We start from the raw sequence: 26,864 nt of genomic DNA on the forward strand, positions 1-26,864 counted from the left end.
ACTAGAACCCGGTGTGCCAGCGCTGCTAGGTGGAGGATTAGCCTAGTGAGCCGCGGCGCCGGCCTAACATTCTAGTATTATGAATATAGTGTTAACCTTGACTACTTCTGAGACAAACTCTGAGAACGATGTCTGCACAATCGCTGCCTGCGTAACTTGGAACAGTGGTCTGGTCTGCTCTGACTGCAGAATTTACAGGGAGTGCCCTGGGATGCTGTCCTTATCACTGCCTCATTGGAGCTTATTTGTTATTCTTGTTCTTTTTTTTTTTTTTTTTAATTTGAAAGGCAGAATTAGAGAGAGAGAGAGAGATCTTCTATCTGCTGGAGCTGGGCTGGTTCAAAGCCAGGAGCCAGGAAGGAACTACATCTGTGTCTGCCACATGGGTGCAAGGGTCAAAGCACTTGGGCCGTTGTATGCTGCTTTCCCAGGTACATTAGCAAGTATCTTGATCAGAAGTGGAGCATCGGGACTTGAACTGGTGCCCATATGGGATGCTAGCGCCGCAGGCAGTGGCTTTCTTTCCAAAAAAGAACAAGCAACTATATATTAATTGCTAAGAATAATGTTCTCTTGAAAGAGAAAACCATGAACTCTTGAAATGGTCTCCGAATATTAACAGAAGCATCCAGCTTAGACCTCATTGATGTTAACAGTCACAAAATTGGCTCTGATGAAGGGACTAGATAAAATCAAATGCCCGCAAAAGCTGAGGCTGGTCCAGCCTGAAGCTGTGAGAGAGAGAGACAGAGAGAAAGGTCTTCCTTTACCGTTGGTTCACCCTCCAATGGCCACTGTGGCCGGCGCACCGCACTGATCTGAAGCCAGGAGCCAGGTGCTTCTTCTGGTCTCCCATGCGGGTGCAGAGCCCAAGCACTTGGGCCATCCTCCATTGCACTCCCGGGCCACAGCAGAGAGCTGGCCTGGAAGAGGGGCAACCGGGACAGAATCCGGCACCCTGACCGGGACTAGAACCCAGTGTGCCGGCACCGCAGGCGGAGGATTAGCCTATTGAGCTGTGGCACTGGCCCCCAAAGATAAACTTATTATGCCACATAATTTTTTCCTGAGTCTTAAGACAGTGCATCTCATTTTCTATTTTTCTAAAAGACTTATTTTTATGTATTTGAAAGACAGAGTTACAGAAAAAGGTAGAAACAGAGAGAGGTCTTCATCTGTTGGTTCACTACTCAGATGGCTGCAATGGCCGGATCTGCGCCATTTGAAGCCAGGAGCCAGCAGCTTCTTCCGGGTCTCCCACGTGGGTGCAGGGGCCCAAAGACTTAAACCATTTTCCACTGCTTTCCCAGGCCATAGCAGAGAGATGGATCAGAAGTAGAGCAACTGGGACTAGAACTACTTCCCATATGGGATGCCGGCACTTCATGCCAGGGCCTTAACCCGCTGCGCCACAGTGCCAGCCCAGCACACTTCATTTTTTATAAATTCGCTGTCCCGCCCACTAAGGGATTGGTTAATACACAGGTGATGTTATCATATGCTGCCTTAAATGAAGCTGCAGCTTTCCAGATTTTTAAACATTATATTTATTTGGAAAGAAGAGAGTGAGAGAGAGTGTTTGTGAATATTCAATCTGCTAATTTACTCCCCTAATTGCTAAAACAGCTAGGGTTGGGTCATTCTAAAGCCAGGAGCCTGAAACTCAATCTCAGGCTCCCATGTGGTTGACAGGGATCCAAGTACTTGAACCATCACCTGTTTAATGGTTTGCTGCTTCCAGAGTGTGCATTAGCAGGAAGCTGGATCAAAATTGGAACCAAGACTAAAACCCAGGAACTCTAAAATAGGATGCGGGTGTCCCAAGTGGTGACCTAACTGCCATGCCACATGCTCATCCCTTTTCATATTAACTGAAGTGATTTCAGCAAAATTAGGTGAGAAACTATTTTTAAAATTATTCTGTTTAATTTGTAATATATTTGCTTTTGACTAAAAAGTATTTAAAACATCAACATGTATATAATATGGCTGTGAAAGCTAAAAAAGAACCCATCTACTTACGCTAATGAAATTCTTGTAATGTAGTATTAAATTTTTTCCTGAGTTACTGACAACCCTGGCAAAAAAGAAAATATCCAAGTAAAGGAAACAAAAGAGCTAAAGAGAGAAAATCCTTTCAGTTGAAGAAATTCCTAAGAGTCAATGGCACCAAAAGGAAAAAGGAGCTCATTTTCCTTTCCAGCTGTTTTTGTCATTAAGTTTTTCCCTTTTCTAAAGCAACAGTTATTTTTGTGGGAGGCGGAGAAGGAAAAGGAAGGGAAGAGAAGGGAAGGGAAGGTTCTTAAGTTTTATCCTTTATTGAGTCAAATTAACCTGTGTGGTTTATTTGTTGAAAGCTTGGCAAGGCCAATATAAAAAAAATTTAAAAATTCACAAATTAAGTACTTAGAAGCAAAAAAAAAAACATTTAAAATGCTTATTTTTTGTAATTCTTTTTTATTTAATTATGTGAGAGAGAGGGAGAGAGAGAGGCAGATAGACACAGAAAGGGCGAGCCCATATACTCCCCAAATGCCAGCAATCCAAGTCTTTCAAGTGGGAGACAGGAAGCCCCATACTTGAACCATCCCAACTGTCTTCCCAGGGTCTGCATCAGCAGGAAGCTGGAATCAGGAACTGGAGCCAGGAATTGAATGCAGGCACTGGTATTTGGGACATGGGTGTCCCAGACCAGTGTCCTAACCACTAGCCCCGCCACACCTACCCCGGCTTTTACATTTAAAGGTAACATATGTATGGGAAAATACACAAATTATAATGTACAGTTTGATGAATTAGAACAATTACTACCACTCAGATAAAAAACATCATGCCAAGGACAGGCGTTTGGCCTAGCTGTGAGGATGTCAGTGAAGATGCTGCCTGGGTTCAATGCCTCCTCCAATTTCCAACTGCAGCTTCTTGTTGATGCAGACTCTGGGAGGCAGCAGTGATGGCTCAAGTAATCGGTTCCTGCCACTCTCCTGGGAGCCCTGGATTGAGTTTCTGCCTTTGGCCTTTGGCCTTTGGCCTCTGCCTCTGTCTCTGCCTAGACCTTACCAGGCATTGAGGAGTGAAACAGTAGAAGGGACCTCTCTGTCTCCCCTCTGATATTCAAAAAACAAAAACAAAAACAAAAACAAAACAAAAAGTCCCCCACTCTTCCTTCCAAATCACTTTCTCCCTTTCTCCTCTGCAGAGACATTATCTTGACTCTTAAACCACAGAATAATTTTGCCGATTTTTCAATGTGATATATATGAACTCATACAACATTTGTTCTTTTGGTTCAGCTTTCCTTTACTTGATGCCATATTTGTTAGGATTCAACCATTCTATTTTGGGTAGCAGTAATTCATTTGTTTTCATTGTTGTGGTTATAATTTGCATTTATCTGATGACTAAAAAGTTTGAACACCTTTTTGAAAGGTCACTGACCATAATAATTTCCTATTTTGGAAAGTGCCTAATGTCTCTTGCCCAATATTTCACTGAATTCTTTCATTAAAAATTTTTCTAGGAGGCTGGCACCGCGGCTCACTAGGCTAATCCTCTGCCTTGCGGCGCCGGCACACCGGGTTCTAGTCCCGGTCGGGGCGCTGGATTCTTTCCTGGTTGCCCCTCTTCCAGGCCAGCTCTCTGCTGTGGCCAGGGAGTGCAGTGGAGGATGGCCCAAGTGCTTGGGCCCTGCACCCCATGGGAGACCAGGATAAGTACCTGGTTCCTGCCATCGGATCAGCGCGGTACGCCGGCTGCAGCGCGCTGGCTGCGGCGGCCATTGAAAGGTGAACCAACGGCAAAGGAAGACCTTTCTCTCTGTCTCTCTCTCTCTCACTGTCCACTCTGCCTGTCAAAAAAATTTTTTTTTCCTAGGGGCCAGCATTGTGACATAATGGGTTAAGTCACCACTTGCAATGCTGGCATCCTGCATGGGTGCCAGTTCGAGTTCCTGTTGCTCTACTTCTGATCCAGCTCTCTGCCGATGGTTTGGGAAAACGAGCAGTAGATGGTCCAGCTCCTTGGGCCTCTGCATCCATGTGGGAGACTTGGAAGAAGCTCCTGGCTCCTGGCTTTGGTGTGGCCCAGCCAGAGTTGTTGTGGCCATTTGGGGAATAAACCAGTGTGAATGGAAGCTGTCTCTCTCTGTATTCCCTCTCTTTTTTTCTGTAATTCGCCTTTCAAATAAATACATCTTAAAAAAAAATTTATAGAAAGTATTTATGTTTTCTAGGTATGAAAATCTTATACTTAGTTTTGCAAATATATTCTATTCTGGGTACTTTAGACTGTTTCTCTGTTGCATGTTTTTAGAGAATCTCATGTTTTATTCATTTTTTAAAAAGATTTATTTATTTTTTAATTGAAAGGCAGAGTTACAGAGCTGGGGGGTGGGGAAGAGAGAGAGAGAGAGAAAGAGAGAGAAAGAGAATGAATCATGCATTTGCCCAAATGGACACAATAGCAGGAGTTAGGCTTATACGAAGCCAGGAGCCAGGAGCTTCATTCAAGTCTCCCACATGGGTGGCAGGGGCCCAAGCACTTGGGTCATCCTCTGCTGCTTTCCCAGGCTATTAGTAGAGAGCTGGATCTGAAGTGGGTCAGCTGGGAATTGAACTGGCGCCCATACAGGATGCTGGTGCAGCAGGTGGCAGCTTAACTGGCTACACCACAGTGCCAGCCCCATGTTTGATTTCTTTATGTTACTTATTACAGCTATATTAATGTAATTGGTCTGATTACTGGTGGAGACCTGTTTCTGTGAGGGCAAGGTCACATCTATGCTGTCAGTAGCTGAATCACTCTCTAATACCTGTTCATAAAACATAGTATAAATATAGTAGCCATAAATAACAAATAATAAAAATGAGGATTGATTGCAATTAATGAATACTGAGGAGTTTGTAACTTCCAACTTATGTTTGTGGTTTTATTGTTTTTTAAGTTTTATTTTTTATTTGAAAGAGAGAGAAAAGGAGGGTCCAGAGATACACAGATACTTCATTTGCTGGTTCATTCCCTAAATGCCCCCAAGAGCTGCTTGGGTTGGGCCATTCGAAAGCCAGAAGCAGTGGAGACTTGAACCAGCACCCATGTGGGATGCTGGTATTACAGGCGGTGGCTTTACCTGCTAGGCCACAATGCTGGCCCCAATGGTTTTATTTTATTTACTAAACTGAATGAATATTTAGTGCCCTTGTGTTATGATTTGGATGTCATAAATCATTTTCAGTGCTTCATGTGATGTGAAAAACATAAACTACTTCATCTGTTGCCCTAGTGGTTAAAATGCCCACACACCTCATTGGAAAGCCTGGGTTTGATTCCTATCTCTGGCTCCTGATTCCAGCTTCCTGGTAATGCAGACCCTGGCAGGCAGTGGTGGTGGTGCAAGTAAGTTGTGAGAACTCCTTCCACCCATGTGGGAGACCTGGAGGCTTGCCTGACTCTCAGTTTCATGATAAAGTACTGTTGTAAATATTTGGGGAGTCAACCAGCTCTGTCTCTTTGCCTCTCAACCCCTGCCACCTCCCCCTGCCCCTTATATAAGAATATGCAAGCCGGCACCGCGGCTCACTAGGCTAATCCTCCACCTTGCGGCGCCGGCACACCAGGTTCTAGTCCCGGTCAGGGTGCCGGATTCTGTCGCGGTTGCCCCTCTTCCAGGCCAGCTCTCTGCTGTGGCCAGGGAGTGCAGTGGAGGATGGCCCAAGTGCTTGGGCCCTGCACACCATGGGAGACCAGGAGAAGTACCTGGCTCCTGCCATCGGATCAGTGTGGTGCGCCGGCCACAGCGCGCCGGCCGCAGCGGCCATTGGAGGGTGAACCAACGGCAAAAGGAAGACCTTTCTTTTTGTCTCTCTCTCACTGTCCACTCTGCCTGTCAAAAAAAAAAAAAGAAAAAGAAAAAAAAGAAAAAAAAGAAAAAAAAAGAATATGCAAACACTGAATTTTTTTATATTACACAGAAGATTTGGATCCCTTCAAAGTCTACCCCACAACTTGGGCCACTGTATCTCCTTGGCCGTTGAGACTCCTAGTGGAAAATACTGAAAATATTTGATAATGCAGTGTTTCATTTGGGTGTCATCATGATCCATTTTACACTATTTGGAGTATAATTTTGGCTTGTGGAGAGGGTGAGTGGAGAATCCATGGGAGGCAGAGAGATCAGTAATTCAGGTGAGTAATAAATTGACCTGAGCCTCAGAACAGTCACAGAGGACAAGTACAAGGTTCCCCATCTTGTAAGGTACTTGCTATAGTATCCATTTGCGATCCTTTAACATTATCTAAATACCAGTTATTGGTCTGTTTTATGCCTGTGTAACTAATATATATGTGATAAAAATAACATTAATGAGTTAATGTGTATTATTATCATTCAATTCTTTATAATTGTAGAAGTGTAATAGACTTCATTGTACTCAAAATTGTATATTTCTTAGTAGTATATCAATTTGTTTCATCATAAATACTTTAAGAAATCTATATGCATTGTCTCTCAGGAGATCTTTTTATGTAGATCACATTACATGTAAGCTACCAGGGAAATCTATGCATCCCATTATATAGCCTTCACCTTAGTGCAATTGAAATTTTTTTTTTCTTTTTGACAGGCAGAGTGGACAGTGAGAGAGAGAGAGAGAGAGAGAGAGACAGAGACAGAGAGAAAGGTCTTCCTTTTGCCATTGGTTCACCCTCCAGTGGCCGCCGCAGCTGATCTGAAGCCAGGAGCCAGGTTGTTCTGGTCTCCCATGCCGGTGCAGGGCCCAAGGACTTGGGCCATCCTCCACTGCACTCCCTGGCCACAGCAGAGAGCTGGACTGGAAGAGGGGCAACCGGGACAGAATCCGGAGCCCCGACTTGGACTAGCATCCAGTGTGCCGGTGCCGCAGGTGGAGGATTAGCCTATTGAGCCGCAGCGCCGGTCTGAAATTTTAAAATTAGATCTAATGGGGTCGCCACCTGGCACCCCGTATAGGCGCCAGTTTGAGACCCAGCTGTTGCACTTCTAATCCAGCTCTCTGCTATGGCCTGAGAAAGCAGTAGAAGATGGCCCAAGTTCATGGGCCCCTGTACTCGCGTGGGAGAACCAGAAGAAGCTCCTGGCTCCTGTCTTCAGATCGGCACAGCTCCAGCCATTGCAGCCAATTGGGGAGTGAACCAGTAGATGGAAGACCTCTCTCTCTCTGCCTCTCCTCTCTGTGTAATTCTGACTTTCAAATAATTTCAAATAAATAAATAAATCTTTTAAATAAATAAATACATAAAATTAGATCTAAGTAAGTTAATCTAATTTGAGTAAAATGTTAATATTCATTGTAACTCATAGTATGGTGGTATTTTGACACATTAGGGACACATGCTGTCCTCTGTGCCACGAATCCTGTGATTTTCTAGTAGATTCACTTTAATTTCCTTTAAAAAAATTATTTATTTGAAAGAGAGATAGAGAAAAGTAGAGAGAGAATCTTCAAACTGCTGGTTCACTTCCCAAATGGCTGCAAAGGCCAGGGGTGGCCCAGGCAGAAACCAGGAGCCAGGAGTTTCTTATCAGTCTCCAGTATGGGTACAAGGGCCCAAGCACTTAAGATTTATTTATTTATTTGAAAAGCAGAGACCAGACACAGAGAGGAGAAAGAGAGAGAGCGCGAGAGGGAGAACTCCCTTTAATTTCTAAGACTGTGAAGCATTTAATGGATTGACACGGTGCTTTACAGGTTTTTTTTTTTTTTTTTTTTAAATGTAGTACTGCTTATTTAACTTCAGAAACATTTGAGCATTCTAAAGATACAAAAAATCGAGAATGTTGCAGTGTGTTCAAGTACAGAAGGTTCTTGAACTTTCATTGATGGCAATGGCACTTCATTTTGCTGACACTGAAGAGGTCTATAGTTTTGTTTAAAAACAGTTTAAAAACTACCATACTTAAAAAAAAAAAGCCTTTCTCATAGCTGCTGTCTCCTCCTTTAAATGCTATGTCATTATATAAAAAAACAAGACAACCTGAAGAGAAATGAATGCCCACTACAGAGTCAAGGGGTCCAGCCACGCAGTGCACACCTTGACTATGGCATCTGCAAAGGCATCTTCTCCACCGCCTCAGTGTCACACAAGGAACATGAGTTGGTCTCCATTGTTTTGCTTTTTATCAATGTAGCTATGTGCACTCAATAACTTAGAATCTCTAGCCAGTAACCAGAGTTAACACTGCCCTACAAATATAATGAAATGCTAGACACATCTTGAAATGCTGTGTTACCACAACAGCAAAGTGCACAGAGTGAGAACATGAGAGTGCCTTTTCATTTTAAACATATTTGGAAATATGTACAACTTTGACACAGTTTCAGGATGATGCAGATACCCATGGGCACATCATGCAAACCACTGACAATGTCTAGAGTGCTTTGAGACACTACATTATGCTTGTATCTAATTTTGTAATTAAACCTAATGTGCCAATCATAGCACTGCCAAAGAAGACAAAGTGTTTTTTTTTATTTAAAAAAATTTTTTTTAAGATTCATTTATTTGAAAGGCAGAGTTACAGAGAGAGAGGCCTTCCATCCACTGGTTCACTCCCCAGATGGCCACAATGGCCAGGACTGCGCCGATCCGAAGCCAGGAGCCAGGAGCTTCTTCTGGGTCTCCCATGTGGGTGAAGAGGCCCAAGGACTTGGGCCATCTTCCACTGCTTCCCCAGGCCATAGCAGAGAGCTGGATTGGAAGTGCAACAGCTGGGTCTCAAACTGGCGCCCATATTGAATGTCAGCACTGCAGGCAGTGACTTTACTTACTACACCACAGTGCCAGCCCCAAGAGAGCGAAGCTTTTATTCCTCCTCCTGCTCCTTCTTCTCCTCCTTCTCATCTTCCTCCTCATTGGTTTTCTCTTCCTCTTTTACCTTTTCTGGGCAATGTTGGCAGGACTGTTTTTACCATCAAATGTTCTTTTATGCTTGCAGTCAGCAACATCTGCTTTAGCTTTGCCACCTTAATGATGTACGGCTGCTTTTCACTGTCACTCAAGTTACTCCACATCTACCCCAGCTTTTTTTTTTTTAAAGAAGTAATTCGTGTGTGTGTGTGTATATATATATATATATATGCAAATTCATTGCTATAAGGATTATTATTTATTTTAAGATTTACTTACTTGTTTGAAAAACAGAGTTACAGAGAGAAAAGGAGAGAGAGATATCTTCCATTTGCTGGTTCATTTTGCAAATGGCGTCAACAGTTATGACTAGGCCAGGCCAAAACCAGGAGCTTCAATTGGGTCTTCCATGTTGGAGGCAGTGGCCCAACCACTTGGGCCATCTTCCCCTACTTTTCCAGGCAAATTAGCAGGGAGCTGCAATGGAAGTGGAGCTGCTGGAATGAACCCAGGTACACATGGGATGCCAGTGTCATAGGGGCAGCTTGACTCAGTATACACAATGCTGGCCTCCAAAATTGATTTTTTGGGGCTGGTGCTGTGGAACAGCAGGTTCAGCTGCTGTCCGCCATGCCAGCATCCCAATTCTAGCTCCCTGCTAATATACCTGGGAACGCAGTGGAGGATGGCCCAAATGCTGGAGCCCCTTTACCCACCTGGGAAACCTGGAAGGCACTCCTGGCTCCTGGCTTTGGCTTAGCACAGCCCTGGCTGTTGCAGCCATTTGGGGAGTGAACCAGCTGTTGGAAGATCTTTCTCTGTCTGTTCTCTCTCTCTCTGTAACTCTTTCATTTAAATAAATAAATCCTTTTAAAAAATTGATTTACTTTTTCGAAAGGTAGAGTCCAATGGAGATGCCAGGGTTTGTAGATTTGATCTTGTGGTGGAATTCTGAACAGAATAAGAAGAGTCCAGATGGTGGTTTCTTATGGGCATTAGGATTATCTTTTTCTTTCTTTCTTTCTTTCTTTTTGACAGGCAGAGTGGACAGTGAGAGAGAGAGAGAGAGAGAGAAAGGTCTTCCTTTGCCATTGGTTCACCCTCCAATGGCCACCGCGGCCGGCGCGCTGTGGCCGGCGCACCACACTGATCCAAAGCCAGGAGCCAGGTACTTCTCCTGGTCTCCCATGGGGTGCAGGGCCCAAGCACTTGGGCCATCCTCCACTGCACTCCTGGGCCACAGCAGAGAGCTGTCCTGGAAGAGGGGCAACCGGGACAGAATCCGGCGCCCCGACCGGGACTAGAACCCGGTGTGCCAGCGCCACAAGGCGGAGGATTAGCCTAGGGAGCCGCGGCGCCAGCCTAGAGTTATCTTTTTCTTGCCTTCCTTAGCTGATCCATAATCCTTCATTTCCTGATCATAGCGTGCTTTATCTGCCTTTGCCATTTTATCCAATTTAGATTTGTCTTTCTCATTGTCTTTTTTTTTTTTTTAAGATTTATTTATTTAGTTGAAAGTTGGAGTTACACAAAGAGAGGCAGAGGGAGAAAAAGTCTTCCATCTGCCGGTTTACTCCCCAATTGGCCACAACAGCTGGAGCTGCGCAAATCTGAAGCCAGGAGCCAGGAGCTTCTTCCCAGTCTCCCATGTGGGTGCAGGGGCCCAAGGACTTGGGCCATCCTCCGCTGCACTCCCTGGCCACAGCAGAGAGCTGGATTGGAAGTGGAGCAGCAGGGACTCAAACTGGCTTCCATATGGGATGCTGGCACTGCAGGCAGTGGCTTTCCCTGCTGTGCCACTGCACCGGCCCTCAATCAGTCCTTACAATGCTTCTTGCAGAGAGAAAACAGTTCAAGAGTTAAACATGGTAAGTGAACTTGTTGAGATATTTTTTAAATAAACTGAAACCAGTATATTGTAACCAAAAGGTCAGCATATCATACAGCTCAATTTTGCTTACTGGTGTAAAGATCTGCCAATCTTTCTTAGCTGAAAAAGTCGTTAGGGGAAACATTAGGGAGCTAGCTGGGAACTGTACAAACTCAAGAAAAAAAAAACAAACAAACAAAACTGTTCCGGTCTGCAAGACATCTGGTGCTTAGCCCTCTGTGGCAGTACAAAGGGTTTAGGTTTGTGTGGTTTCTTCTTGTATCACACAATCCTTAAAGGAAGCAGAGTTTGAGAGCAGAAGCAAAAAGTTTGTAGGGGCTAACTTATTTCTCAGGAGCCCGGAGACACCTGCACTTCCAGTTACTCTAATTCAGGCCACTCTGGGGACCCTCCAGTCTAACGCGCACACCTGCGCGGGGCTGGGCTTGTTACGCATAGGTGACTTCAGCGCAGGGCAGTTTCGCTTCCGGAGGCTAAACAACACGGTCTCCTGCTGGAGAGTTGCTTGGTGAGGGGCGGGGACCCGTGGGCGCTACGCCCACTCAGGGTCTCTCAAGGTGGGAAGGAAGCTCAGAGTCCCCAGCAGCGGGGTGCACAGAAAGGCACAGGGCAGAGTCACTACTCGCCTGACTCGCTCTGACTTCCTCACCGGGCTCGGCTGGCCATCCCGAGGCCCCACCCATGGCAACGCCGCTCTGACGTTCGCTCGCCGGCGGCCGCCCATAGGCCGGAGTCGGAGCCCAGGACGACGTGTGGCGCGTGAACTACTTCGGGTCCAGCCCTGTGGGAAACCCAGTAGGTTCTTCCGGGCAAGATTCTGTGCACCTGTCCTCCCTTCTGTTCAAGTATCTTATTCCTCTGGAAAGAAGGAGACATATCCGTTTCCAGAGAAAAAGCCGCGCCACAGCCAATTTAATCCTACCGTGGAACATTGACCCTAAAGCCAGAAAGTGCCCGGCACCTTTAAGTTGTGTGGCGCTCACGTGACTCATTAAGTGCTGGGGCCCAGTGGTCACGTGACGCCGCGCGCGCGCCCTCGCGCCGGGAGAGCCAGCCTGCGCTGTGCGCGTGCTTTCACCTCCGCCTCCCGCCCACCCCCTCGACGGGAGGGTGAGGAGCGGCGGAGGGATCGGGCGCCTGGGGCGCTGTGCGCGTGCGCAGCGAACAGCTGTCACCCAGTGCGGAACAAGTCTACCAAATTTCCCAAATCTCCCCGGGCCGGAGGCCACCGTCCTCCTTCACACCCTCCTCCTCTGGATTGTGTCCTCGCCCCCGCCCGCGCGCCAGGTAACCGCTTTTCGGGAGACTGGGGACGCGGGCAGCGGGGGGAGGGGCCGGGGCGGTCTTCCCGGCACTGCTCCGCTCTGCGCCGGGCAGCGGGGGTGCGGGCGTCCGCGGGAGCCGAGGCGCCGGGGCAGAGACGCTCCGCTCCGCTCCGTCCGGGATCGCTGCGTCTGTCATGCTGGGGACGGGTGGCTGGGGGCGGCGGGCCCTGATCACAGGGGAGCCCCTGGGAGCCAGTGACAGCCCGCTCCGGCCCTCACGGGGGATTCGGTGCCCGCGCTCGTCGTGCTCCCGGGAACCGGAGTCGGGGTCGCACTGCTTGGAGCTGAGGAGCACGCGGGTGGTCTGGGAATCCTGACTCCTTTCCTTTGCTTTCCGGGCCGGGTCCACGGCGGAGTCCGGGAAGGCCGGGCCTGGTGCGCCCCTCGAGGGCCCTCCGTGCCCCGAGACTGTCATGGCCCGCGGGGTGGAGGGCTCTCTTCTCCAGACCACCCGTCGCACTAGTGGCCTGCAGCCTTTCGTATCGGGTTCGTTCTCATCCTTCGCAGCTGTCTTGGTTTTTCTTGGCTCCAGTATGGGGCCATTTCTTCCTGCAGTGCCTACAGGAGCCACGATGCGGTGTAGACATTGGGTGCTTAATTAATGCGAGTTGCAGCGGGGCGCGTGGACTGCCAGGCACAGGATGTGGCGGGGGTGGGGATGTGGAGGAGGAAGCCAGGCGAACTCGGGCTCCGCGGGCTGGAGCTTGAAGGTGCTCGGTGGTCAGCAGTGAAGCCAGTAGGGTTCGCTTACAATGCTTTCCCCGTGGACTAGGGGCCAGCGTGCCCTTTGGCTGCGCGGTGCGAGCCTGCGTTGCTGCCTTTGGCTGTGCGCGAACCCCGGAGGGATTTTCTCAGGTTCCTCCAGCCAGAGCAGACCAGACAAACTTCTTTTTGCACTTGGTACAACTCCCCCTCGCTAGGCGATTTATCAACCAAGAGCTAGGAATTGAAGGTTAGAATTGCAGTCGGTTCACCCTTAGCCTGGCGCAAGTTTCCAGTAGGCTGGGTCCATTTAGGTTCGCACCAAACTTTGCCTTATTTCACCCGTTTGAGATCGCGATTTCTAATTTTAGTTTTTTTTTTTTTTTTTTTTTTTTTTAATCCGGGGGAGCTTGGCTTCACTGTTTCTGTGGGCAGCGGCTGCTGATATTCTAATTTCGAATTGTTGTGGTTGAAAATTAGTGACTTTAATTTTTAAAGGTTCCTTTTTGTTATGTAGCAGTGGGTTCTACTTTGCGATCACCACTCAAGTTTTCCTACCTTGGTGTTCTCTTTGCAACCTCTGTGCTTGGTTTTGGAATGTGTTACACAGTTGTTAGGGTTTAGTATTTTTGGGAGGCCCGCTTTCTTCCAATTTTAGTGTTCTGGAAAGTCTGCACATAATCTTTATAGCGCCCTGCAAACTTGGCAATACAATAAAATTTAATTCAGAGACTTGTTTCGTTAACTGTCAGTTGCTTTTTAAAAGATAAATGTTTTAAACATGTACACACACAGATGCTTCTTAAGAGTTCACAAGAATGAAGATTTTTCAGAAACTGAACAGATATTTAAAGAAAATTCCTTTGACTTAAATTTCAATTGAAGGATTAAAAATCTTATAAGTTGAACTCTCCTACCATCCCTTCAGTAAATTGCCCAGGGCTAAGTTAAGTGCACCTGGGGTTCAGTCAGTGACTCCTTGCCTTTCTTTTTCCCATTGTTTTGTAATTGCCTCTTGACTGGCTTTTCTTCTCTAATAAAATGACCAACACTTGAGGACATTCCCCCTCCCTCCCTTTGTTGTATAATTTACCTGAGTCAGGTAATTTAGCCTAAGGTGTTAGAAATGTCTTTTTCTCTCTTTTTAGAAATATCACCTGTATTGAGTTGCAGCTAGTGAGTGGATAGGGTTGTGTTGCCATCCCCACAATCAATTTTAGAATATTTTTGCCACACCTAAATGAAACCCTGTTCCTATTGGCTGTCTTTGCCCATTTCCCTCTAATTCCCTCCCCTCCCTACAGGGCAACCATTAATCTGCTTTCCATCTCAATAGATGTGCCTGTGCTGGACATTGCATAAAACTAGAATTACATATTATGTGGTCTTGCGACAGGCTTTTTTCACTCAGCATAATATTTTTTTAAGGTCCATTTGTGTTGCACCCTGTATCAGTACTTCATTCCTTTTTATATCTGAGTAAGCACATTGTATGGATATCACTTTTTGTTCATTAATCAGTTGATGGATATTTGAATTCATTTCTGGGCTATTATAGATAATGCTGCTGTGAGTACTTGTGAACTAGTTTTTGTGTGAACATTTGTTTACTTTTTAGATATATATCTAGTCATGGAATTGCTGAATGAAATGTCTTTAGTTTCTTTTTTTTTTTTTAAAGATTAATTTATCTGGAATGCAAAATTACAGAGAGGCAGAGGCAGAGAGAGGTGTCTTCCATTGCTGGTTCACTCCCCAAATGGCTGCAACAGCTAAGGCTGGGTGAAACAGAAGGCAGGGGCAGGAGCCCAAGCACTTGGGATGTCCTCTTCTGCTTTCCCTGTCACATTAGCAGGGAGCTGGATCTGAAGTGGAGCAGTCATGTGGGATGCAGGCACTGCAGGTGGTGGCCTAACTCACATAGACCACAATACCTGCCTTTTTTTTTTTTTTTTTTTTTTAGATTTATTTTAGTGAAAGAGTGAAAGAGAAGAGACAAAGAAAGAGATCTTTCATATGCTGGTTCATTCCCTCCAAGGCTACAGTGGCTGGGTCTGGGAAAATTCAAAGCCAGCAGCTATCTGGATCTCCCTCGTGGGTGTTGGGGCCAAGTATACCACCGTTTTCCACTGCTTTCCCAGTCCCACAAACCAGGGAGCTGGAGTGGAAATGGAGAAGCCAGGACTCATAAGGGATGCCAGCATCACAGAAGGTGGCCTAACCTGATGGGCCACAGTGCCAGTCCCCAAATGTCTTTTGAATGAATAAATGCGCACAGAGGGATAGCTATTCTTGAGGGAATGTGTCTCGCTAGGGCTAGGCCGTGGAGGGTTTTGTTGGCCTTTCCCTGCTCCATTATCTACCATATGCACTCCTAGAGACCAGAATTTTCTGTGGGATTTTGTCCTGTGGCTATTGCCTTATTTTATTTTTCTGTATATTAGTAAGATCATCTCTTTGTGTTAGAGTACTCTTCATAAGGTTCGTGGTTATTTTCTTGTTAGTCGTTTATTCTATACCTGTCATGGGTATAATGATAATACAGGAGTGTTCCAATATCCTAATGCAGGTCTTCCAATCTTTAAAAAAACTGTTAATATTTAGTGCTTTTCCCCTAACTCCCCATTCTGATACAGATTTCTCACCTCTCAAATCCCTGCCAATGCAGAAGGTTTTGTGAGCCTAAAATGTAAATTTAAATTTGGCTCATTGTCTGTGATTCCCTCAGTCCTTATAGAATCTCTGTGCACTCCTACTGTCCCTGTCCCTACCCTTTGGAAATTCCTGATAATATTGGAGACGCTTAATCCTGGCCTAACATAGAATAATGCCTTTAAGGAGCCTATCTCCCTTAGTATTTTTTTATTTAATTTTAAAGATTTATTTATTTATTTGACAGTCAGTTAACATAGAGAAGGAGAGGCAGAGAGAGAGAGGTCTTCCATCTGCAGGTTCACTCCCCAGTTGGCTGCAATGGCCTGAGCTGCCGATCTGAAGCCAGGAGCCAGGAGCTTTTTCTGCATCTCCCACGCCGGAGCAGAGAGCTGGACTGGAAGTGGAACAGCCGGGACTCAAACCAGCACCCATATGGGATGGGATACTGGCATTTAAGGTGGCGGCTTTGCCCTATATACCACCCAGCCGGCCCTGCAAAGGGGCTTTAATAACACTTTCTAGTCACCGGTGCCGTGGCTCACTTGGCTAATCCTACACCTGCGGCGCGGGTACCCTGGGTTCCAGTCCCAGTTGGGGCACTGGATTCTGTCCTGGTTGCCCCTCTTCCAGGCCAGCTCTCTGCTGTGGCCCGGGAGTGCAGTGGAGGATGGCCCAAGTGCTTGGGCCCTGCACCCGCATGGGAGACCAGGAGGAAGCACCTGGTGATCTACGCAGCGGCCTTTAGGGGGGTGAACCAATGGAAGGAAGACCTTTCTCTCTCTCTCACTGTCTATAACTTTCTCTCTCTAACTCTGCCTGTCAAAAAATCCTTAAATATCCACTCACAATAATATATAAGAAATGCAAACCCAGAAGAATCTAGAATTTTAAAGACTATGCATTAGCATAGTGTAACAGCTGAAGCCACTGTGTACAGTATAACGCAGCCTTCAAATAATCGACTTTCATGAAATAGTAGGAAGTCACCAGTCTATCATATTCACATGCCACCTTTAACCCAGTGATAGCACACAATAATTATTAGCCTACTGAGGAAATATACGAATAATAAAAAAACCAGCAAAAATAAATTGTGCAAATAATAAGCAACCAAGCCAGGGAAATATCTGCACCATGAAACACACAAACGTACTGCTCAGGACATTTCTCAGGAAAAAAAAATGAGTTATTCAGCATACTCTGTAGTTTTAGATGCTAGATCCTATTCTCTGGGAATCAGCTTAATATCAATACTAGGAAACCACTGATAAATATCTTCACTGTTTCCTAGATGTCTGAGTGATTTAAGATTCAAAATTAACAAAAGTTTGATACTGAAGTTATACTAAAACCTCATTTAGGTTACTAAAACAAAACAAAAAGTGTTAGAAGGAAATTCACCAAAATGAAAGTGGCAATAACTAATTTTTCTTCTTCCTTTATCCTCTCCTGTTTTCCAGATTTTCTAACATGTATTTTGAATAATACTGATTCATAAAAGAAAATTCAGGAAATGCACATAAACACAAAGAAAAAAATTAACCCAATCCAATACTCAGAAATAACTAACTGCTGTCAATATTTTTGTGTAGAACTTTGTGCACGAGTGGGGAGGGAAGAGCGATACACAGTAGTGGCACGATTATTTAAGACTGAAGGAGGTTACAGAATGCTGCTGTGGCCTGCGTGCAAGATTGAGGCAGTTCACTTGAAGAGGTGAAAGCTGAGCTTTCTAAAGGATGGGATGGAATTTACCAGGCAGAGATATGCAGATCAGGGCAGTAGTTTTGGAAGAAATAAAAATGAGTAGGATACTAAGCCCATCCTGGAACCAGGGAGAAAGCTTAGTGGGAAGGAGACAGGCTGGGCAAAGCATTAAAGGTGGAGATGAAAGTTCCTTCAGTCAAAGAGGCCTTGAAAAAGAATAAGGGAGAGGGGCCTGCGCTTTGGCATAGTGGGTAAAGCTGCTGCCTGCAGTGCTGGCATCCCATGTGGGCGCCGGTTCTGGGCCCGGATGCTCCACTTCCAATCCAGCTCTTTGCTAAGGCCTGGGAAAGGAGTAGAGGATGGCTCAAGTCCTTGGGCCCCTGCACCTGCATGGAGACCTGGAAGAAGCTCCTGGTTTTCCATCGGCCCACTTCTGGCCGTTTTAGCCATTTGGGGAGTGAACCAGGTGATGGAAGACTTCTCTCTTTGCCCCCCCCCCTCCCTTTTTTTTGACAGGCAGAGTGGGCAGTGAGAGAGAGACAGAGAGAGAAAGGTCTTCCTTTTGCCGTTGGTTCAACCTCTAATGGCCGGCGCACCGCGCTGATCCGATGGCAGGAGCCAGGTACTTATCCTGGTCTCCCATGGGGTGCAGGGCCCAAGGACTTGGGCCATCCTCCACTGTACTCCCTGGCCACAGCAGAGAGCTGGCCTGGAAGAGGGGCAACCAGGACAGAAGCCGGTGCCCCGACTGGGACTAGAACCCGGTGTGCCGATGTCGCAAGGCAGAGGATTAGCCTAGTGAGCCGTAGCGCCAGTCCCCCCACCCCCCTTTTTTTTTTAAGATTTATTTTATTTGAAAGACAGTTACAGAGAGAGGCAGAGACAGAGAGGTCCTCCATCTGCCGGTTCACTCCCCAGGTGGCCGCAAAGGCTGGAGCAGCGCTGATCCGAAGGCAGGAGCCAGGAGCTTCTTCCGGGTCTCCCACACGGATGCAAGGGGACCAAGGACTTGGGCCATCTTCCACTGCTTTCCCACGCCATGGAGAGCTGGATCAGAAGCGGAGCTGCCAGGATTAGAACTGGCGCCCGCATGGGATGCTGGCATCTCAGGCCAGGGCTTTAACTTGCTGCGCCACAACGCCGGCCCTGTAACTGTTTTTCAAATAAATAAGTAAATCTTTTTTTAAAAAGCCCTTTGTTAATAATTTCTTTGATATCTCCATTTAGGTCCAGGTATAAATTTATCATATCTGCTTGTTAACTAGAGCAAACAGAATTATGAGCTTTCCTCTCAGCTCTGCTTCTCTGAGATTTCTCACATAACTCAGACTGTTTTGATATTCCTCTGGAAATCCACCAGTTATCCCAAAAAAGTTCACACCTTATCACTGCTGCTTTGGAAATACAGATGGGGGATCAGTGTGCTCATCTTCACCTCTAGGGCAGCATCTCAATTTCCACCCCAGTCAGTTTGCAATCTCTGTTTTAGTTGAAGATCTTTTCAAATGCAAATAGACTAATTCCCCTTGTCCTTAAAATTCCTGTAATATCTGTTCCTATCTTAAGCTCCCCCACCCTGGCCATTTCTAGATAGTCCTACCATTGACTTTTCTTTCTTGCATGCTGTTATAGGCCTTTCCCAAGAATGTTGTTTTCTTGCTAGGCTGACTTCTACCATTTTCCACCTTCCCACTTATCTTTCCTGTCTCTACCTGAATGTAGAGAGGACTTCAAAAAGTTTGTGGAAAATGGGTCTAAAAGAAGTTGATTTGGATGCAAAAATTTTTAGAAATCCATGCGTAGTTTTTTCATGAACTTTTTTTTTAGAGATTTGAGAGGTAGAGTTACAGACAGTGAGAGGAAGAGACAGACAGAAAGGTCTTCCTTCCACTGGTTCACTCCCAGTTGGCCACAACTGCCAGAGCTGTGCCCATCCGAAGCCAGGAGCCAGGAGCTTCTTCCTGGTCTCCCATGCAGGTGCAGGGGCCCGAGGACTTGTGCCATCTTCTGCTTTCCCAGACCATAGCAGAGAGCTGGATCGGGAGGGGAGCAGCTGGGACTAGAACCGGCACCCATAAGGGATGCTGGCACTGCAGGCGGAGGATTAACCTGTGTCTTGGGTGCCGGCCTGCCATGAACGTTTTGAAGCATCCTCATGTATTTCCTCTGGGAAACCTCACCTGTTGCCCCTCCCCTAATCTAAATCCTTTTCCTTAATGATAATCTGTTTTAATTCCCTACTCTTTAACACCTAGCCCAATTTATAATTGTGTTTATGTGATTATGTGTTTCTAAAGTGTAAAAATATATTTTAACTATCGTAATTAATACATAATGCATACTTAAAGCTGGAATGAAAATTTTACAAAGCAATACTTTTTTCTTTTTTTAATTATTTTTATTATTTAATAAATGTGAATTTACAAAGTGCAACTTTTGTATTGTTGTGGCTTTCCCCCCAACCTCCCTCCCTCCCACGGCCCTCCCCTCTCCCACTCCCTCTCTCATCCCGCCCTTCATCGAGTTTCATTTTCAATTACCTTCATATACAGAAGAACAACTTAGTATACACTAAGCAAGGATTTCAACAGGCTGCCCTCACACAACTGCACAAGGTATAGGGTATTGTTTGACTAGTAGTGTTGTTTTTAAGTTTCATAGTAGAGCACATTAAGGACAGAGATCCTATGTGGGGGCCTGTACCCAGTGACTCCCGTTGTAGATTTAACAATTGGCACCCTTATTCATGACGTCAGCAATCACCCGAGACTCTTGCTATGAGCTGTTGAGGCTATGGAAGCCCCTTGAGTTCACCAACTCTGAACTTGTTTAGTCAAGGCCGTATCACAGTGGAGGTTCCTTCCTCCCTTCGGAGAAAGGTGCCTCCCTCCGTGATGGCCTGTTCCTTCCTCTGGGGTCTTGTTCACCAGGATCTTTCATTTAGTTTGTTTTTGCCACCTTGTCGTGGCTTTCCATGCCTGTGAGACTCTCATGGGCCTTTTAGCCAGATGCAAATGCCCCAAGTGTGGATTCTGAGGCTGGAGTGCTGTTTTGGGCGTTTGCCATTCTATGAGTCTGCAAAGCAATACTTTTCCACCTGTGCTCTGCTCTAATATTTTTTTTTTTTTCATCACATATTATAAAAATATTGTGATAATCCACTGCTTTGGATAGGATTGCAGTTTGAACAGCACAGCTCTGAAGCAATTCAAGAAAAACGCCTCATTTCCATCAGCCTCCAGTGAAACAATCGGCTATTTTCTCAGTGTTCACTGATTGGAAGTACAAACATAACTATGAATGCCAGGACCCTTCCGCTTCATTACAAGAACTACCTGTTGCTGCTCTTACATAGAAGTCACATGGAAGTTATGTTTCACCCTTAGTACCCTAAAGGAGGTTTGCGAAGGTCAGGTTGAGAAAAATCTAAACCTGACTCTCAGTTAAGTCTTAAGTTGCAGATTTCTCTGGTCCACTGATAGCCTGTACTCTTGAGCTCATTTCAGGTATGTGGTCAGTCACTGAATTTCAGTGCTGGCCTCTCATTAGTTTTGTTTTCTCAATTTGTTACAGATCAAAATTCCAAAAATGATAATGGACGAAGCCAGGCCAGTAAGTATTTGGAAACAGATGAATTAGGAGCCTGGCTGAATTAGGGTGCCACATTGACTAGATCATTAGATCTGTGATTCTTATAATTGTTCACTTACCAAACTCCTGGAAGGAAGGCTGTGTACTATTTTACCCCACCATGAACTATTAATCTCTTAAAATTGTTTTTCTACATAAACATTAGAAATAACTTAAGTGCTTAGCAAAAAGGGCTGTTATAACTGAATACCTGCTGTGATAATCATAACTTGGAAGAATATTTAGAATCATTTGAAAATGTTAACTTTTTAAAAATAAAGATTTGTTGCTTTGAAAGCCAGCGTTACAGAGAGAGAGAGAGAGAGAGCGAGCGAAAGAGAGAGAGAAAGAAAGAAATTATCCATCTCCTGGTTTCACTCTCCAAATGGCTGAAATGGCTAGGGCTGGGCCATGCTGAAGCCAGGAGCCACATGGGTGCAGGGGTCCAAGCATGCGGGCTATCATTCACTGCTTTTCCCAGGAGCCTTAGCAAGGAGCTGGATCATAAGTGGAACATCCAAGACTGGAACCGGTGCCAACAGAAGATGCTGGTGTCGACGCTGGCCCTCCATCTGTTTAAATTTCAAGAGTACCTTAAAAATTAAAAAAAAAAACCTTTAAAAAATTTCAAATGGAATCTTTGACTGAAATTTGGATACTTCACTGATACTTTGGCTATAACATTCAGGCAACTTTCATTAGCAAAGAAAATCTGGATTTGAGATAGGCAGATTTGTTTATCTTCTGATAATTTTTATTTTGTTTTTTAATAAATGTAACTTTTAATTCCACTTCCCTTGAACTTTATTATTTATTTGAGAGGTAGAGTTGCAGACAGTGAGAGGGAGAGATAGAGAGGTCTTTCGTCCGCTGGTTCACTCCCCAAATGGCCGCAACGGCCAGAGCTGCGCCGATCCAAATCCAGGAGCCAGGAGCTTCTTCCAGGTCTCCCACATGGATGCAGGGGCCCAAGGACTTGGGCCATCTTCTACTGTTTTCCCAGGCCATAGTAGAGAGCTGGATTGGAAGAGGAGCAGCTGGGACTAGAACTGGCGCCCTTATGGGATGCTGGCGCCGCAGGCAGAGGGAGGATTAACCCGCTGCACCACAGCACTGGCCCTTTGATAATTTTAAAATATTTTATTTATAGACATTTGTTATTTAAAAATATTTACTTATTTGTTTTCTGCTTGAAAGGTGAAGTGACAGAAAGATACACACACACACACAAAATAATCTTCCATCTGTTGGTCTACTTCCCAAATGTCCACAACATCCAGGGTTGGGGCAGGCTGAAAAGCTGAGAGCCTGTAACTCTTGGTTCTTTCACATGAATGGCAAGGGGTCCAGATATTTGCCATCATTTGCTGCCTCCACAGGACGCATTAGCAGGAAGCTGGATCAGTAGAGTAGCTAGGATTTGAACTGGCACTCATTTATGGGATGTGGGTGTCTCAAGTAGGGGTTTAATCCACTGTGCCATAATGCCTATCCCTATTTATTATTTTTGAGTGGCAATGCAAGGTATATAACCAGATACAAAAATTCAGGAAACAAAAGGGTAAAGATACATGTTCAAACCTTTAGCCTTCAGGCTGCTAGCTCTCTCTTCCCTCTGGCCATTGTTAGTTTCTTCTAGAATTTTCTATAGTTTTATTTACTTATTTTTATTTATTTGAAAGGCAGAGTTATAGAGAGAGAGAGAGGGAGGGTGCGGGGGTGGGGGGAAGGGAGAGATGTCTTCCATTTGCTGGTTCTCTCCCCATATGGATGCAGTGGTCAGAGCTGAGCTGATCTGATCTGAGGATAGGAACTTGGAGCTTCTTCCAGGTCTCCCATGTGGGTGCAGGGGCATCTTTCATAGCAGAGAGCTGGATCGGAAGTGGAGCAGCTGAGACTTGAACCGGTGCCCACATGGGATGCCGGCATTGCAGGCAGGTTTACAGTTTATTTATTTATTTTGACAGGCAGAGTGGACACTGAGAGAGAGAGAGAGACAGAGAGAAAGGTCTTCCTTTGCCGTTGGTTCACCCTCCAATGGCCGCCACGGCTGGCACGCTGCGGCCGGTGCACTGCGTTGATCCAAAGGCAGGAGCCAGGTGCTTCTCCTGGTCTCCCATGGAGTGCAGGGCCCAAGCACTTGGGCCATCCTCCACTGCACTCCCTGGCCACAGCAGAGAGCTGGCCTGGAAGAGGGGCAACCGGGACAGAATCCAGCGCCCCGATCGGGACTAGATCCCGGTGTGCCAGCGCCGCAAGGCGGAGGATTAGCCTAGTGAGCCGGGGTGCCGGCCTTATTTTTATTTTAAATTTTTTTAAATGAAAGAGTGAGGCAGAGACAGATTTCCCATCTGCTGGTGCACTCCCCAAATGCTTACAATGGCCAGGGCTGAGCCAGACTGAAGCCAAGAGCTAGGAACTAAATCCAGGTCTCACATGAGTGGCAAGAACTAAGCCCCCCCGCCCCCCCCCCCCCCCCCCCCCCGGCAAAGGTTTAGTTAGTTTATTTCAAAGGCAGAGTGTCATCTAGAGGTAGAGGTAGAGATAGAGATAAAGTGATCTACCATCTGTTGTTTCACTCCCTACATGTCTGTGCTGGTCCTGTCTGGGTCACGCTGAAACCAGGAGCCTGGAACTCCATCCAGATCTCTTATGTGGGTGCAGGAGTCCAAGTACTTGGGTCATTTTCTGCTGCTTTTCCAGACACAGTAACAGGGAACTCGATTGGAAACAGAGCAGCTGGGACTTGAACTGGTACTTTGATATGGGATCCAGTGTCACAGGCGGCTTAACACTGTGCCACAACCCTGGCTCAGAAACCCAGCTTTTTGGACCATTACCACTGCCTCCCATGGTGTACATTAGCAGGATGTTGGGAGCAGAGCTGGGACTTGAGCCTAAGTACTCCATAATGAGATGTAGGTGTCCCAATTGCTGGCTTAACTGCTCAGGCCAAACGCTTGCTCTGTCATACCTGTACTTATTATTTTAAGATTTATTTTATTTATTTGAAAAGCAGAGTTAGAGAGGAGACATAGATCTTCCATCCACTGGTACTCTCCCCAAATGGCTACAATGGGCAGGGCTCTGCCAGGCCGAAGTTAGGAGTTTCAACTGGGTTTCCCACATAGATGCAGGGACGCAAACACTTGGGCTATCTTCTGCCACTTTTCCAGGTGCATCAGCAGGGAGCCGAATTGAAAGTAGAGAAGCCAGAATTCAAACTGGCATCCTTATGGGATGCTGGCGGGTGGGGTAGCTTTGCCTGTTATGTCAGTGCCGGTCCTGCTTTGTATTATTATTATTTTTTTTTAAATCTAGGTTGATCTCAGTTTTAGAAAAAATGCAGTTATGGTTACTTATTTCCTTGAAAAGTAAGTTGTCTTCATGCCCCATCACCTTCGGTACTTTAGTGTGTATTTTGAACAGACAGTATCCTACAGAATCACAGTATATTTATCAAAATCAGGAAATTAGCATTGCTACATTACCAATGCGTACACCTTTTACATTTCATAACTTTTACTAATTAATGTTCTTTGTAGTGAAGCTACAGTCTGGAATGATGCAGTGCATTTTCTTAGATTCAGGTCTTTTAAGTATGCTACAGTCTCAAATGTTGATTTCAGACTAGTTTTTAGTAAAAGGTGAAAGATTTATAAGATCTGAAGAGAAGCCAGAGTATCAGAATAGTTTTTTTTATATTTTTTTATTTTTATTTTTTTGACAGGCAGAGTGGATAGTGCCGTTGGTTCACCATCCAATGGCCGCTGCAGCCAGTGCGCTGCGGCTGGCGTACCACACTGATCCAAAGCCAGGAGCCAGGTGCTTCTCCTGGTCTACCATGCGGGTGCAGGGCCCAAGCACTTGGGCCATCCTCCACTGCACTCCCTGGCCACAGCAGAGAGCTGGCCTGGAAGAGGGGCAACCGGGACAGAATCCGGCGCCCCGACCGGGACTAGAACCCTGTGTGCCGGCGCTGCAAGGCGGAGGATTAGCTTATTGAGCCGCGGTGCCGGCCTTACTTTAGGCTTATATCCCAATTGTATTTGTGTATTCAGGTAGAGTGACAGACACACACACAAGAGAGTGCGTATGCCCGTGCGAGAGCGCTAGTATGCGTGAGCAAGCTTCCATCAGCTGGTTCACTCCCCCAAGCAACTGCATTAACTGGGACTGGGCTAGGCCAAAGTCAGGAGCTTTGAACTGAGTAACCTACATGAGTGGCCCTGCCCCAATTATTTGGGCTGTCCTCTGCTTCTTTCCCAAACACTTTAACAGGGAGCTGGATCGGAAGTGGAGCAGCCAGGACTTGAACTGGCGCCCATATGGGATGCCAGCACTGCAGGTGGCAGCGTGTATCTGCTACACCACAGTGCAGCCTCCCAGAATTTCTCCTTTGAATCTCTTCATGTAGTGGCTGGGCATCTCTCATTAACACAGTTAACTTGCATGTTTTAAAAATAATTTTATATTCATAACTTGTTGAAAGTCTGACACTTAGCTTGACTGATTTTTGCTTTAGAGATTACTTTTGGCTTCAAATTTAAAATAATAAGGTTGGAAGATGAATCCAGTAGTGAAGAAAATAATGGTCATTTTTAGTGAGCATTTTCCTAGTTTAAAAAATAAAACCTAATGCTATGTTAATGTTTCTGCCTTGTGATTACTGTATGTCAAGTACTCTCTAAATGCAGTAGATATATTACTTTAGAATTTATTTAATTTTTCACTGTCAACTTTTTTTCCAAAAGATGATTTGCTACTGTGTCTGCATTTATACTTAGAGCCTCTTTTTTTTCTTCTCTGCACCGTTGGTAGATTTGATTATGACATCTGACATGATATTTTCCTGGATTGGCATGAGAGAAATTGTTTTTTATGAACTGTTACAAACCACTTCCTAGGCTGACACATTTCTTTAGAAGTGGTGTTTGTAAATTTTCTTCCCCTCTGATGTTAATCATACATGTATGTCAAGATTTCATACTAGACCAAAAGATGTTGGTAAGGTACATGGATCATATGTAAAGATTATTTTTGAAGTCAGTGTACAAATGATTTCCTACCACAGGTTACCTTTTAATTGTTAATGCCATTGTTGATATTGTAATTCCTGATTATTTAAAAGTTAAAGGTACTTTACTGGAGGAGCCTCACTTGATTACCCATTCATTCTGTAAATTTGTAAGTATTTATAGTTGTTGTATTGATTGTATGTTAGAGTAAGATTAAGGGAAGTAGACCGAGGCAAATTATTTCCATTTTAAGGGTTTCATTACAAAGGCATAACCTAACCCTAGATGTTTTAATTAAAATAGTATCGTAAAATACAATGCAAAAACATATTTTATAGTCCAATGTTGGTATTCATGGAACATGCACATTTGTCTTGCTTTAGATGAATTTAATATGTGAAAATATAGAATTGACAAAAAAGGTGATTGGCATACAGGATTCTTTATCTTAAGTGGTCTCAGGATAGTTTAAGAAAAAATCTTGGTATAATTTAAGGTATTTTTTTCAAATATATCATTTTTATTGGTTATTTTATCTTAAAGATTCTACGTAATGCTTGAGGCATGCAAAAGAGAGAGAACAGTCAACAGGTGGAAAAACAGAGACAGAAAGTGAGCTTTCCTCTGTTGGTTCACTCTCCAAATGCCAGCAACAGTTGAGGCTGGGCCAGAGCCAAAGTTGGGAGATGGGAAAGCAATCTAGGTGTTCCATGTGGGTGGCAGGGCCTCAAGGAGGTGACTTGCTGCCTCCTGGCTGCTTGTTAGCTGGAAGCTGCAATAGTGGAGCTGGGACTTGAACCCAGGCCTCTGATAGGGAACATGGGAACGTGTATGTAGATATCCCAATTAACATCTTAACTGGCAGGCTAAATGCCTGTTCCTGTGTTGCTTTTCTGTCTCATCCATCTTGCCTGTTTGGCTGTCCAGATTGTTGTGTTATTTCCTTGCTTTAAAAAAATGAATTTGGGGTAGGCATTGTGGTCCAATGCTGCTGTTTGCGACACCTACATCCCATATTGTAGAACTGGTTCAAGTCCTGGCTACTCTGCTTCAGAT

At 45.3% G+C, this 26,864-nt stretch overlaps 1 protein-coding gene across 12 annotated transcripts in view; it reads left to right on the top strand.

Annotated features, from left to right (window-relative positions):
* Nucleotides 1-11,352: 11,352 nt before the first annotated feature.
* Nucleotides 11,353-26,864, top strand: part of KDM4C (lysine demethylase 4C) — a 351,443-nt gene continuing 335,931 nt past the window's right edge. For 6 of the 12 annotated variants that reach the window (XR_016210339.1, XR_016210337.1, XR_016210340.1 and 3 more), the window contains exon 1: nucleotides 11,353-12,058. The gene's annotated coding sequence lies outside the window, so the exon portion shown is untranslated. The remainder of the gene's footprint in view (nucleotides 12,059-26,864) is intronic. The other 6 variants (XR_016210344.1, XM_089299433.1, XM_089299435.1 and 3 more) reach the window with 3 other exon arrangements.

Source organism: Oryctolagus cuniculus, chromosome 1 (assembly GCF_051225735.1).
Source record: "Oryctolagus cuniculus isolate XC-2025 breed Fujian yellow rabbit chromosome 1, ASM5122573v1, whole genome shotgun sequence".
NCBI classification, from domain to species: domain Eukaryota; kingdom Metazoa; phylum Chordata; class Mammalia; order Lagomorpha; family Leporidae; genus Oryctolagus; species Oryctolagus cuniculus.